The 14169-nt window shown below is 37.1% G+C and overlaps 1 long non-coding RNA gene across 1 annotated transcript in view; it reads left to right on the top strand.

The window, feature by feature from the left end:
* Positions 1 to 14169, top strand: part of LOC107546568 (uncharacterized) — a 453940-nt gene that overhangs the window by 294725 nt on the left and 145046 nt on the right. The window contains exon 5 of the long non-coding RNA XR_015715445.1: positions 2260 to 2323. This is a non-coding gene — a long non-coding RNA (uncharacterized LOC107546568). The remainder of the gene's footprint in view (positions 1 to 2259; positions 2324 to 14169) is intronic.

Genomic DNA, 14169 nt, shown 5'->3' with positions numbered 1-14169 from the left:
ATTATAAATGGGAAAAGTTTCCTGACTAACTTTTGGGGGAAATAATTCATATATGTGTGCACTTTCAAATAGTCTCTTTTTAAATTGTATTTCTGTTGTCCCTTCACTATCAGAATAGTATATTTGTCCGTAACAGAATGTTCAGAAAATGTTAAAAATCATCCAACTTAAACAAAAAATATGAATATTTCAACCACCCAGCAATAACTACCGCTGGCGTTGTGATGTATATATTGTCCAACTTACACACACACAATAGGTATATGAATAGACCCATATTCGGATTATAGCATATGCTCACCTTTTACAAGAAAAAGCGTTCATGTCATGATTTCACCATGCAATGTTTAATAATCCTATAGTATTTCAAGATTTCAAATTTCTATTCTCTGGAAATAATTGAGCCTACCTTTGTGACTTTAATATGTGATCTATTTCTTTTTAATATTTGGGCTTATTAATATTTAATATTTAATACTTAATATTTATTTTTTCTAATAATTCTTTTTATGTTAAGAATTTTAAATTATTACAAAAATTCCCACAACAGAACAACAAAAGGGATGTCTATATATACCCAGATGAACCAATTATTATTTTACCACATCTGCTGCGCCTCTCAGATCTGTGTGTGTGTGTGTGTGCATGAAAGTTCCTGAATATTTTAGATGAGAACATTCTTTCTTAGGCAAGGACGGGGAGGCTGCAGGACAGGGCCTTGGGGGCAGGGACAGGGAGAGGGGCGGGTTCGCAGCCTGGCCTTCCCGCAAAGCCAGCACCGCCCGCCCATCCCGCTGCCGGGACGCCCAAGAGGAGGGTCAGCTCCACTGCGAGGGGGCCTGCAAGTTGTCAGCCAAACCTGCCCCTGCAGAAGTGGAAACAAAGCCAAAAAAGGCAGCAGGATAAATCTGCAGACGAAAAAGTGCAAACAAAAGGAAAGGAGAAGCCAAGGGGAAAACAGGCCGAGTGGTTAACCAGGAACCTGGAGATCTGCCTGCGGAAAACGGAGAAACTGAGGCACAGGGAGCCCGGGCTCGGGGAGGCGAGAGCGAAGGGCGCCGGTCTCATGAGCATCAGCCCGCGTCTCACCGGCGCTCCCTGGCCCCTCGGTACAACCGGAGGAATATTCTTATCAGCTATTTCGTAAATGCAAGTTTTTAGTAGCTCTAGAAACATTTTTAAGAAAGGGGGAATTCTGCCTCATCCCATTTTTTTTTAAGTGTAAATGCTTTTCTTTAAGAGGTGAAATCATTTGCTGGGCGTTTATTTTGTGGTACAACCAGAAAATCGTGGGATATTGAATATGGGAGGGTTTGGTTGTCTTGGTGTCAGCTTAACATTCCATGGATGGGGTAGTTTTATATCCTATAATCCATAGCATACTAAAGGACAGTTTGGAGCCAGGCGTGCGTTTAATGTGTCTAGAACATTTTAAATTACTTCTATCTCATGTTTTTGGCAGAGTTGTCTCCTAAAGAAAACCACTCCTTGATCTTGGCTCTCCCTGTCAGAATTTTGTGCAACATCTTCATGTGGTTGTCCAGTTTTCCTAGTAACTCTGTCAATGTGCTGCAAAAGATTGAAAATTTCATTATTTAGTGTATATGATATTCAATTGTGAATTAGTGGGATTTTGATGTAACAGTATATCAACATATGAAGATGTTGGTACTTGATACTCTATTAAGGAAAATTAGCCTCCAAATTTTAAGCTGTGAAGTCACTGGAATAACTGTTTAGAAAAAAACCGCAACTACAGAACTTTAGGTTTTTGGTACGTATGTTAAGAATTGTATACAAATTGAAACGTCTTTGTACCTATCCTCTAAAAAAACGATAAAATCTCAATTATGAAGGAAAAAAGCATTTTTTCTCTTACGTTATCACACACACACACACACAGAGGTAATTTAACATCAATATGATAGTAATAGCTAAATTACAGTCCATATTAAAATTCTTCTGCTATAGGCGCAATAATATCCATTATTGCTTTTGGTTTGTTTATTTTGATTCTGGACCCAATTAAGGATTGTGCATTGCTTTCAGTTGTCATGACTCTTTTAGTTCAAAGAAAGAAAAAGAAGGAAAGGGAGGGAGGGAGGGAAGGAGGGAGGGAAGGAGGGATCAAAGCTCCCCTACCCTCTGTCTTTTGTGCCACTGAAATATTTTATGCATACAGGACAGGAGTCTTGCAGAATTTCTGTGATTTTTGATTTGTTTCCTCAAGATTAGATTAATTTAACTTTTCTTTTTTAGGATACAACATAGTGCTGTCTTTCTTTTTCTACACAACATACCAGAGAATACAGGACATCGAACTGTAAGTCAGACTCCCGTTCATTATTGTTGATAAGCTTGATGCTTATGTTAAGGCCGTATTCACCAGACGGCTCCATAGTAAAGGAACCTTTTCTCTTTTTGATTAACAGCCACTCTTTGGGATGATTCTATGAGACTGTGAATATACTATTTTTAAACTATCTTTCTCACAATGATTCACTGATGATTCTTGCCTGAATCAAATGTTATTAAGATCACTTTACAATGTTGATTTTTAAAATTCTCACATCTCCTTCATGATTTGGTTGTCGTTTAGTCAATGAGTATAATCTAATTCTGATGTGATTCATATTTATGTTCAGATTGTCCCAAATTTGGCAAAGGGAGCTTCCCACGCTGCTCTTGTGTCCTTTTGATGTGTTTCCCTCGGTTTTTTGTTGTCATATGGTTACTTTTTTTTGCCAGTGGAAGCAGTTATCCAACGAAGTCAGGGATTTTGTTGACTTTCCCAGCTGCTCCCTCCTTCACACACGCCCCACGTGGCTGTGTTGGACTATATATCCTTGAGTGGAGCAAAGGCCGCATGAAGTGCCCCCTCTTCTAAAGTGTCTGTGTTCCCCTAGGGTCTGCTGTCTTTCATCAGAACAATTGCACCATCCTGTTGTAAGATACACAGATACAGGCAGGGTGAGACCCATGTTTGAGTAACCCCATTCCCACGTTCTAATAGATACCTCTAACTTGTGATTGTTCACTCCCCTTCCCCACTTTTTGTATGTTCTGAAAAGAGTACTTTAAAAACTATTATTTCTATTTGAATTCTTAGCAGATCCTTTGGTTAATTTTATCCCTTGTATGTAGTAAATTGTTGTTCAGATTATACCTTCCAAAACACACAGAACCACTGACAGTCCATGCTCCTTTATGCCCTTGGGTTTTTATGGTTATTGCAAGATGTTAGCAGTTACGTTCTTGAAAGATGGTAACATTCGATCTTTTAGTGATTTGGCAGAAAGCGATGGAATTTTTTTTCCTTTTCGTTTATTTTTCCATTGTCTTAAAAACAATTTAGTTCTTAACTGAGAGAGACTGGCTTGGAATCAGCTATATACATCCCACTCCCATTCAGAAGGATAGTGAGCATTTGACACTCGCCTCTGAAATACGGCCGGGAGCCCGCGCACTGAGTCCCAGGTCTGACCCGTTCATGGGGAGGCCAGCTGCAGCATCGCTCAGCTGGAGCTGCTCAGAGTCCCGGGAAGACAGACTCTTCTCATTCAGAGAAGCAGATTCTACTATCACACTTAAAATAATTCTTTCCAGGATCTTATAACTATTATAGGATAGCCTGTCTTTCTGATTTATAATCTAATTAGAGCCCTTTTACTCTTGTATCTGGGAAAAGGAGACCTGCCCCTCATCTATTGTTAAGGACCATTTCATACACTCAAGTCTCTTAGCAAATCCAAAATCATCCTTTTTTCCTGTAGGTCGAAGGAGAGCAGTTTCATTTGCTTTATCTCATAGGGGCCATTGCCCAAACTTTTCATCACATCTGATTGTTTTCATCTGAAATAACTCCATTTTATACTTCACAGCGATGACCCAAATGATGCCCAGAATTTTTCTAATACAGTTAGAATTCTGTGTATCTCCTAAGAGAAGTTCCCCCTAGTCTCTTATCACCATCGTATGTTGCACAGTGGATGAATCAAATAGCTAAGATGATTCTCATTTATCAAAAACAGAAGGTAGCTGCATGTTGCTGTTGGCTGTCTGAATATATTGTTTTCAATTCCAGAACATAAATTTGGAACCACTGACTTATTTTCAACACCTCTCAGATTTCAAATTAACGGGGAATTTTTATTTGTATTTTTCAATTTTCAGCAGTCACACCAATTAATATGTATTGAACATTGTATTTCAGGATTTGCTTATTAAACTCAAGGCATTATAGTTCTACAAAAATGTCTTATATATTGCGGTGTCCTTGTAGCTGAAAATGTGTACCCCTTTACCAATCTTTCCTTAATTTCCTCACCCCCTAGCCCCTGGCAACTACTTTTCTACTCTGTTTCTATGAGTTTGACTTTTTTTTAGATTCCACATGTAAATGGTATCATGCAGTGCTTGTCTTTATCTGTCTGGCTCATTTCACTTAGCTAAAGATTTCAAGTTTTATTCATGTGGTCACAAATGGAGGGATTTCTTTTTCTCTCTTGTCTGAATAGATAGATAGGTAGATAGATGATATAGATATAGAGATAGATATAGGTATATAGATGTAAATATAGATATTTATATTTTGAGGTGTCCTAGGAAGATCAATATGCTTACAAGCCAATAGAATAGCAATTATTTAGATTATTTCCAGTCCATGTTTTACATATCGATTCCATGATATATACATATCACATTTTACTTATCTATTCATTCATTCATGGACACTCATGTTATTTCCGTATCTTGGCTGTTGTGAATAATGCTGCATTGAACATGGGAGTGAAGGGTTCTCTTCAATATCATATTTTCATTTCCATTGGATATACCCAGAGTGAGACTGAGGGATCACATGGTATTTCTATTTTTAATTTTATGAGGAACCTCCATACTGGTTTCCATAGTGGCTGCACCAATTTACAATCCCACCAACAGTGCACAAGGGCTCCCCTTCTCCACATCCTTTCTAAAATTTGTCTCGTGTGTTCTCGATGAAAGCCAGTCTAACTGTATGAGGTGATACCTCATTTTAGTTTTGACTTACATTTTCCTGATGATGAGTGATATTGTGAACCTTTTCATGTACCTGTTTGCCATTTGTATGTCTTCTTTGCAAAAATGTCTATTCAGTTCTGCCCATTTTTTATTTGGATTGTTTGGTTTTTCTGCTATTGAGTTGTGTTAGGGTTCTTTCTATATTTTGAATATTAACCCCTTTTTCTCATTCCATGGTTGCCTTTTCATTTTGTTGATGATTATCTTTGCTGTGTGGAAGCTTTTTGGTGTGATTTAGTCTTACTTGTTTAATTTTTGCTTTTATTGCCTTTGTTTCTGATGTCAAATCCAAAAAAATATTGCTAAGACTGACATCAAGGAGCTTACCCCTCTTCTGGAGTGGAGCAAATAATTTTGAATTCTGTATTACCTTATTTTTCTCAGGTCACAGCTGCTGCTACCACTGTTACTACATTTAGGCCCTAGTGATAGTAAATGCTAGGTTACTAAGACCACTAATATAAAGATTTTAGATTAGCCTGCTGCTGTCTTTCTTTACCAGAACCTTGTTCCTAATTACCTGCTCCTAGATTACAAAATATGAACATTGCTGTTTACACCTCTTTTTGCGGTGAGGTTACCTGTAGCTACTCCCATTAGGGAGTCCATTTTTCTATTAAACCTGTGATGGCCTCATGGTTTGCTCTGGCCAACTGTAAGACGCAGAAGTGATGGTGTGGCAGCCAGTTCAAAGCCTAGACCTCAAGAACTATTGCACACTTCTGTTTACTCTTTGCAACAATTGTGTAAATATGCCCAAACTAACCTACTAGCGGACGAGAGACCTTGTGAACCACAGCCACATTACACAGTTGTCCCAGCTGACACCTCTAACAACACAACCAGCCCCTACTTAATTCATAGCTTACTGGAACCCAAGGGGTCCCAGCAGAGATGTTTATTTTAGCTACTGATTCTCCTTTACAAATACATCTCAAAACCATGTATAAATATTAAGCAATGGCATAGTAGTAATATTCTATATTTCTTGTACACCATTACAGTACACATTTTGTTGGAGAACCCTAAAACAAAGATCTTTTACTACATTTGTTTATGAAATGCATCTCTTCTGTGCAACTGAAAATAGGTAAAATAGGAAATTAAAACTGTTTTCAAGAAAGTGTACATTTTACATGAAAATGCTAAACATTAACCTAGAGTTGTGTGATCTAAATTGAACCTATGATATGAAAATTCTTCAGAACCTATAATTTGATAGCAACTATGCCAGTGAGGTGGTAGCAAGTGAAGGCTTGGGGAAACCATCAATAAGAGATGTTTGTTTATATATTAGTACTTGCAAGATTATGAAGTAATTGAATTGGTTTGACTTACATGTTCACAGTAATAGAAAAACAACATTTTAAATTGTGTTCTTAAATTTATTTTAGAGATGTTACTATAGCATCTTGGGTTTTAAATAGTTTATGACCAGCAGCGCCCAATGCAATCTCTCCCATTTTTTAATTAAAATATCCATGAATCACATAAAACTATGGAAACTCACAAGTAATAAAATTCAGAGGAAAGACAGTCTAATGTCAGAATCCAGCTGGAGCAGGATTGAAAGAAAAATAACCAGATTTCAATTCACAGTACATCCAAGCTTTATTCCATAAATACGAGTGCCCCAAAAATATGTTTTCTGGTGTCTAAACCACAATCTATCATGGAACCCTTATCAATTAAGCATCTATCTCCATCTTCAAAGACCAAAGTGTGAAAAGAGTATATACAGTTCCCTCTAACAACAGTCTCTGAATCCAAATATTTCTTCATTAGGCAGAGATTACAATAATAAACAGCTATCATAAATTGTTTTTATGCCAAATGAGATGCTGAGTGCTTTAAGTACATTATCCCATTTAATTCTTGCAACAAATCCCACTTGGTCTTTACTCAAAGTTGAGGAAAGAAGACTACAACATTTATCTGTTTATGTTGAACCATATGAAATTTCCAGTTACCACCACTTTTCAGCTACAAAGGTATCAATTTCATACGATTCAACCTAATAGCAAGTAGCATATCCAGACCTGATACATAAGTTTTTATGAACCCAAACCCATTAAATCTCAAAAAACAACTGAGAAGGAAGTGGAAGAGGGACTGAAACTGTTGAGGTGTGGTGAATTTTTAGGAGTTTGACTTCCTGTAAAGCGCCATGGGTTAGAATATTGGAACAAAACAGTCACTGCATTGGACGCTGGAAATGGTAATTTTGCCTTGCTCAGAATACCAGAGAACCGGCCATCGTCAAATAGACCAGCGTCTCAGAACGGGCCCCCTTGATGCTTTTAAACTCTGCTATAAACCCCCCTTGAAAAAGTAAGCCCATGGTGTGTTTTGTGTGCTTGAAATAAGGGGAGAGAAAAATAGGGAAAGTGAACACACTTTAAACTCAATGTATCTTGCCACCCCACCTTCATAATTATTTTTCACAGTCAACGATTCCTTTTCCGTATCAGGGGAGACCTGAAGCCTTGGGAGATCTACATGGGAAGATGTTTAGGAAAGGGAGTTTAGGAGGGGCTTGAAGAGGTGAAAGATGATGATTCAATGAAGCATGTCTGTAGTGTAGGAAGCACTGCACTGAGTCTGGTTTTCCCAGATTTTCTACAAAGTCCACGACTTTTGTTATTTGCAGTTGCTTCGCGTGAACATGACTGCGTGGGGAAGAGGCCCCACACACCAGCAGCCAGCAGCGGTGGGGCAGGCGCTCTGGGCCAGCGCGCTGGCCTTGGTCGGTGTCAGCAACATCCTTGCCTATTCAATTTTGTGATCTCAAAACTATAGGATCTTTAGAGCCTTCCTGTCCTTACACAGCATGTCACTCCAGAAGTCTTAATATGTTAGATCTGTGTTTTTAAATTCAATAATTTAGTACATTCTATTTTACTGACAGAATACACAAAATGTTTCCAAACATATAAATATGAAATATAAGATGATACCATTACAACATGTAAAATATTTTTAAATTTACTTATATTAATATACTTTCCTATTGCAATAAAGTGGTTTTCCCTTCTGATAACATCAAACATAGTAAGAATATATGAGGGGCAGTCTACTAAAGACCTCATATAAATTAGTAGGTTTCATTTTCCCCATTTGCATAGGAAAATTTGGTGGCCTCCAAGGAGGTAGAGTAACTTCCTCAAGGTCACAGACTTAAAAATCATACAGGATTTGAATTAACTCAGTTTAACCCTAGAGTACCCACTTTTGACAATTACCTTCTACCAAAATTTTATTCAAATGATAATTATGTTGCTTGATATTGTGTAACATTAAGTTTTGAGTTAATGGAAACCATTTCCAGGATGACACATATATTCAAGAGTTCGGTCCCTTCAAAATTCTCCTAGCAAAAGTTAATACTTAAAATTTTTTATTTTAATGATGTCCCCAATATTATTTACGGAGCTGATTTTATAAAACTGCAGCTTGTTAAGAAGACTAATCAATACAATGATTATTGGCTAGAAGATAATGAAATTTTTTAATACTGTTGGTAATAACTATAAATTATCATTTTTTAATTATGACATAAGCACCATACACTGAATATGTGATGGTAACCACATTTGTTAGCCAAAACTGCTATTGTAACAACAAAGATTGCATAGGAGAAATTGTAGGTAAAGAGACTTTATTGATGTTAAATTGACTTCTGGATGATCAGAAAGATAGTCTGAGGGTAGAATATATATATATATAAATATATATGTATATATATATATTTATATATATATGTCAGATAATTTAACTTAAATTAAGCCAAGTATGAGGCAATAAAACATATTGAATTAATCATGAATCTTTTATATGAAGCCACTTTTCAGCTAAACTTAAGGCTTTAAAGTAATCTTTCTTTGCAGTTCTTAATACCAATGGATTCCTTATGTCTCATAAATGCTGCGAAGTCATTTCTTCACACTCTGACTTTATTACTTGCTTTATTGCAGAACTGAAAAATGAGTTGTTAAAATTTTCATTGATTCTGTATGATTTTCAGATTTGCATATTATAAATTGCATGGGCAATAAATACACTTAAATGCAATTCACTGTAAGTGTAATCAGTTTCTCCCTACCAGTATACATTTCAGTCTTATTAGGTTAACTTAATTTTGTTCTTCAGATTGCTTTTTAAATAAGTTATCAAATATTTATTTAAAATCAGGTTTATTGCTGGTTATCTTTTCTTAAATTTTACTGCCCTTAGCATGAAATTATACTTTCTAGGAAAGAGAAGTATGTTTCGTTTTATTCCAAGGTGGCTTAGAGGATGAAAATACAGTTAATATTATTAGAATTACGAGGAACTATGAGTACTGTTTACTGCATAAGACCACTTCTCCTTACCTGGGCCCATAAATCAAGTCTGGTTTTTTGTTGTTTGTCTTTCATCTAACAAAAGAGATTACTATCATTTAAAAAAGAAAGCTATGGATTTCTTTCTTTTAGTCTATTGGTCATCTGTAAATTGAAGTGCTGGGCTGAATTAAATCCTAAAACCACTACAATCTTTTATATTGTACAAAAAGCGATGCCTCTGAGGCTTATGCTGAGATTGGCCCGAGTCTAGTATGTTCTAAGGAGTCTATATGAGGGCTCACAGTCAATTCCCATCAGCAGGCTTATTCAGAAATCCTTCTCTGACCACGCTGATTTCCGGCATTTGGCCTTCGCCATGACAAGAGGATCTTTGTTTTCTCCACTGATATTCTCAATAATTTGCCTTGCACCCTCAACCACCTTCTCCCCATGTAAATGGATAGCTGCCCTCTGTCACCAAATTGTTTGCTCTGTTCCCCTAGAACTTTCCTTTGCACCCTGGTAGGGAAGGAGTCTGGGTAGGAGTAAAAGTTCTAGATTGTTGAGCGGTTTGCTCTACTACTTTAATCCCTACCTAGCTGTGATAAATGATCTCTGTCCTTTGATCCCTTGGGCTCATTTATACATGTTAACTTTCTATGGCATAGTCCTTTGTAAATACAGTATAAAACAGGCACCACAGACAATAGCTATACAAGAAGTCAATAAAGTTCCCTTTTTGCTTAAGCTGTTTTAAATTTGCTTTCTGCCATTACGATAAAAAAGCCCTGAAAAATACAAAAGTAGTCTGTGCATTTAACAGACTTTAAATTGTTAATAATAATAATAATAATAATAATAATAATAATAATAATAGAGACTTCCAAACAAGGAGGATTTTCCCAACTTTAAGGATGTTAGCTTACTAATAGCAAAGCTGCTGGACAAATAGTTGCTTGTACCTTCAGCCACTACCCACTTGTCTACTCACACTGGAGCTTTGGGGTCTTGGTAGAAAAGAAATCAGGGTATTAGAATATCTGCTGTTTATTGCCTGCTTTAATAATGTCCTGTTAGAAAAAAGGGTAAGCTTTTATTAAGCTGCTTATGTAAAAGATGAAAAGAAAGAAAATACAGCTTTGCGGAGAGGTATTGTCTGCTTGGAGTCAGCAATATAAATGGTGGAGAGTCAAATAATTATGTCCTTTGTGCAGTTGGAAAAGCCTCCAGATTAACTGTCCCAAATTATCTGTCCTCAAATTAACATTAGCACATGAAAGGATGGGGAATTGGCGACAACAATGGGAATAGAATTTTACAACCCAGTTAAAGCCAGAGGACAGGAAAGCCAGAAGCCTGAGGCTGTTCTTCTCTTCAGGTACTAGCCAAGGTAATATTTTTATCCCTGGAACAGGAAGGGATTACTGTGTAAGCAAATCAACTGGGTCCCCTCACTACAGCCTATTGTTTGGAAGGTAAACGCCAAGTAGGGTTGGCTTCCCGGGGCGCTGAGGGCCGAGCAAATGTCTCGGGAGACTGCTGAGACGGAAGCCTTAAGGCCGGGGCAAGATTTAAAGACCACACTGAGCTACCTTCTTAGGTTTATTTGCTAGGTCTTAGAGGCAATAAAATTCAAATTGCTTCTTATCCAAATTTTAAGGAAAAAAATTCCAGAGAAATTGCTCTCAAACAAAGGCCTGGGTTGATTAAAAACAAAACAAGCCCTAGCCAGCTTGCTCAGTGGTTAGAGTGTCAGCCCGCCGACCGAAAGGTCCCGGGTTTGCTTTGGGCCAAGGGCACGGGCCTCGGTTGCCGGCTTGATCCCCAGCCCCTGTCCAGGCGCATGCGGGAGGCAGCGTCAGTGTGTCTCTCTAACATTGATGTTTTCCACCCTCTCCCTCCCTCTTTCTCCCTCTCTCTCTCCCTCTCTCTCTCTCATCTCCCTCTCTCTCTGAAAAGCAATGGAAAAACTATCCTCAAGGAGGATTTTAAAAAAAAACGCAGAAACTAACAAACACAATGAATGCAGTTTCCGTCCTCGAAAACATACCAGATGAAAATGATAGGCTAAAGTAGTGCAACGCTATTAGACGTTGCAAAAGAAATGGTAAGAGATCTGAAAACAAATCAATAGCAATTATTTAAAGTTAAGCACAGAGAGAATAAAGATTGGAGGGGAAAAACAGTAGTATCATGGCCTGTGGGACAATATCAAAAGATCTCAAATACATGTACCTAGGTTCACAGGAAAAGGAGAGAGAGGGGAAGGGGCACAAAATGTGTATATATAATGTTTGAAATTTCCTAATTCTGACAAAGAAAAAAACCTCCAGTCCACGGTGCTTCATAACCCTAAGCAGGATGAATACAAACCCACAATGTGCATGAGAAAAGGCCCTAAGTGGCACTAATCATCAAGGAAATGTAAATAAAAATCAGAATGGGAAATCATCTTATGTCTCCTATAGTAACTGAAATTGGAAAATTTATAAAATCAAATACTGGTGAGAATGTGGCACCTTAAGTATTTATCCAAAGGAAATGAAAACCTATATTCACAAAAAGACATCTACAGGAAAGTTAATAGCAGCTCTATTTATAATCACAAAGAGCTAGAAACAATAATGGAAATGTTTATAATGAGGTGAATGGCACATTTTTATAATGGAATAAGTAGAAAGTGCTGATGCCCTCAATAACAGATGAATCTCAAAAGAAAAAAATATGCTGAGTGAAATAAGTCAGACACAAAACTCATGCATGATGTGTGAGGCCAACTTTATAAAGTTAAAGATTGGGCAAAACTAATCCATGGTGATAAAATCAGAACAGTAATTGCCTCTGCTACAGGTGGATTGGTTTTAATGGGGCATGAAGGAACTTTCCGAGGTGATGGAAATGCTCTGTGTCTTAATTGTGGTGTTACTTACACAGACTTGTTAGTTTTTCAGAGCTCATGGAACCCTGCATTTTGCTGTAGGTAAGTTCCACCTCTGTGAAAATTGTTAGGAAAGAACGTCAAAGTCTTTGGACACCATATTCACTGAACCTGAATTTCTAGTCCGTGCTTCCTAAACATCTGTTTGGAATTTTATTTTATTCATCTGGTGTTACTTGCTGTTTGTATTTGTATTTAAACATATTGTATATTTAGAGTCAGCAGAAAATATAAATTCTTCCATGCAAAATAGGGTTTAGGGTTAGCATTGCAGTGTATGAATATATCAGTTACCCTGTGTAATTTATTTCTTCATTAATTAATATTTTCAGGACTGTATAATATTATTTATAATATAACAATATTTACCATGCATAGTATTCACCCTAGAGCTAGATTTACCCTGCATGATTTATTTGTTCATTAATAAATACTTTCCAGCACTGTGTAATGTAATTGTGGGTACAGTAGATAAAAACCAGAATCTGTGCTATCACAGGAATTACATTCTAGGAGACTACCATAGAAAATTGCAGTTAACGCATAAAATAAACCATCACAATCGTCTAAGATCTCCAAGTGTCCATTGAATCTAGTGGTGTGGAGGTTGCTGGAATTCCTGCGAGAACATTGTCAGGGGAGTATTAGAAAGTCAGTTTAAGGGTACGTGGGATATGAGGTGCATACAGCAAGTACTGACTTATTTTATGGCTCCGGGGGGCGAGGATAGTGGTAAGAAGGCACTTGGGAAGAGATCTGACGTCAAGTAAAGTGAATTTGTTTTCCAAGTAAGATAAAAATTAAGCATAGTCCTAAGATGAAGTAAAAGGAACAGTTGGTCAGGGAGAAATTAAAAATTGAGACTAAGGGAATTTTTAAAGCGAGCAAGGGTCTAAGGGGTGGAAAGTTCGGGGATCATAACCACGTCTCAGATCTCTGTCATTATGCAGCAGATGGGTGCCTCATCTGTCATCAGCCGAGGAAGGGAAGAAAGTCTGTTGTATTTGATTTTATGGGGGGAAGTAAAAAAGTGCCCCCTGCGGCTTCTATTTTCTGAAAGAAATCAGAAGAAATGTGATCTGATGGTCCTGAGGAAAAGACTGTTTTTGGGGATAGAGGTAAGGACAGTGATAAGATAAGAAACATCTGTTTTGGATAATTAAAGAGGGGTTGGCTGAACAAAAGAAACACAAAATAGTCATTAGGGCACAGAGATTATAGAATTTACAATAATATTAATTTTTGTATTGGTGTGAGTTTTTTTTAGCATGGCTTAGTATTCATCATATAGTTATAAAGATTGTCAAATTGGTCTGTGGTTTGGGTTTCACCAAGCAAGACTAAAACCAGAACAATAGGTAAGTCATTTTAGTGCAATAGCAAGAGAATGACTAAAATATACCAAGGAGACAGAGGCATAGGTTGCTGAAAAATAGAGAAATACGATCTTACTGAAAAGATAAATACAACCCATGAAAAGGAATGAAGAAGTTTTTATTTTCTGGCGAGTAAATCCAAAATTGTGAGTTTTCCTCCCAGAGTATTTGTATGTCAGCAAATAAACATAGCACAATTGGGAAAAAAAAACAGAGGGTCACTGGAAATGCCAATTCTTTTTCCAAAGCAAGTGATGGTTTCCCAAAGAACAAATGTTAAGTTACAAATAATGGTAATGTTTGGCCTTTTGGGTTTTAGCAAGCATTTATATCATTGTTACCAGTAGTGGCATCTATCACATGATCACAGCAAGCTGTGAATTTTGGGAATCATTTCCCTGCCATATAGGGATATCTGATTGTAGAACAAATCAAAGACTTTTTAAAATCCCCATTGATTTGGCAGAAT

Source organism: Miniopterus natalensis, chromosome 12 (assembly GCF_054644295.1).
Source record: "Miniopterus natalensis isolate mMinNat1 chromosome 12, mMinNat1.hap1, whole genome shotgun sequence".
NCBI lineage: Eukaryota > Metazoa > Chordata > Mammalia > Chiroptera > Miniopteridae > Miniopterus > Miniopterus natalensis.
The sequence above is the reverse complement of the archived record's forward strand: the minus strand, read 5'-3'. Positions and strand labels throughout refer to the sequence as shown.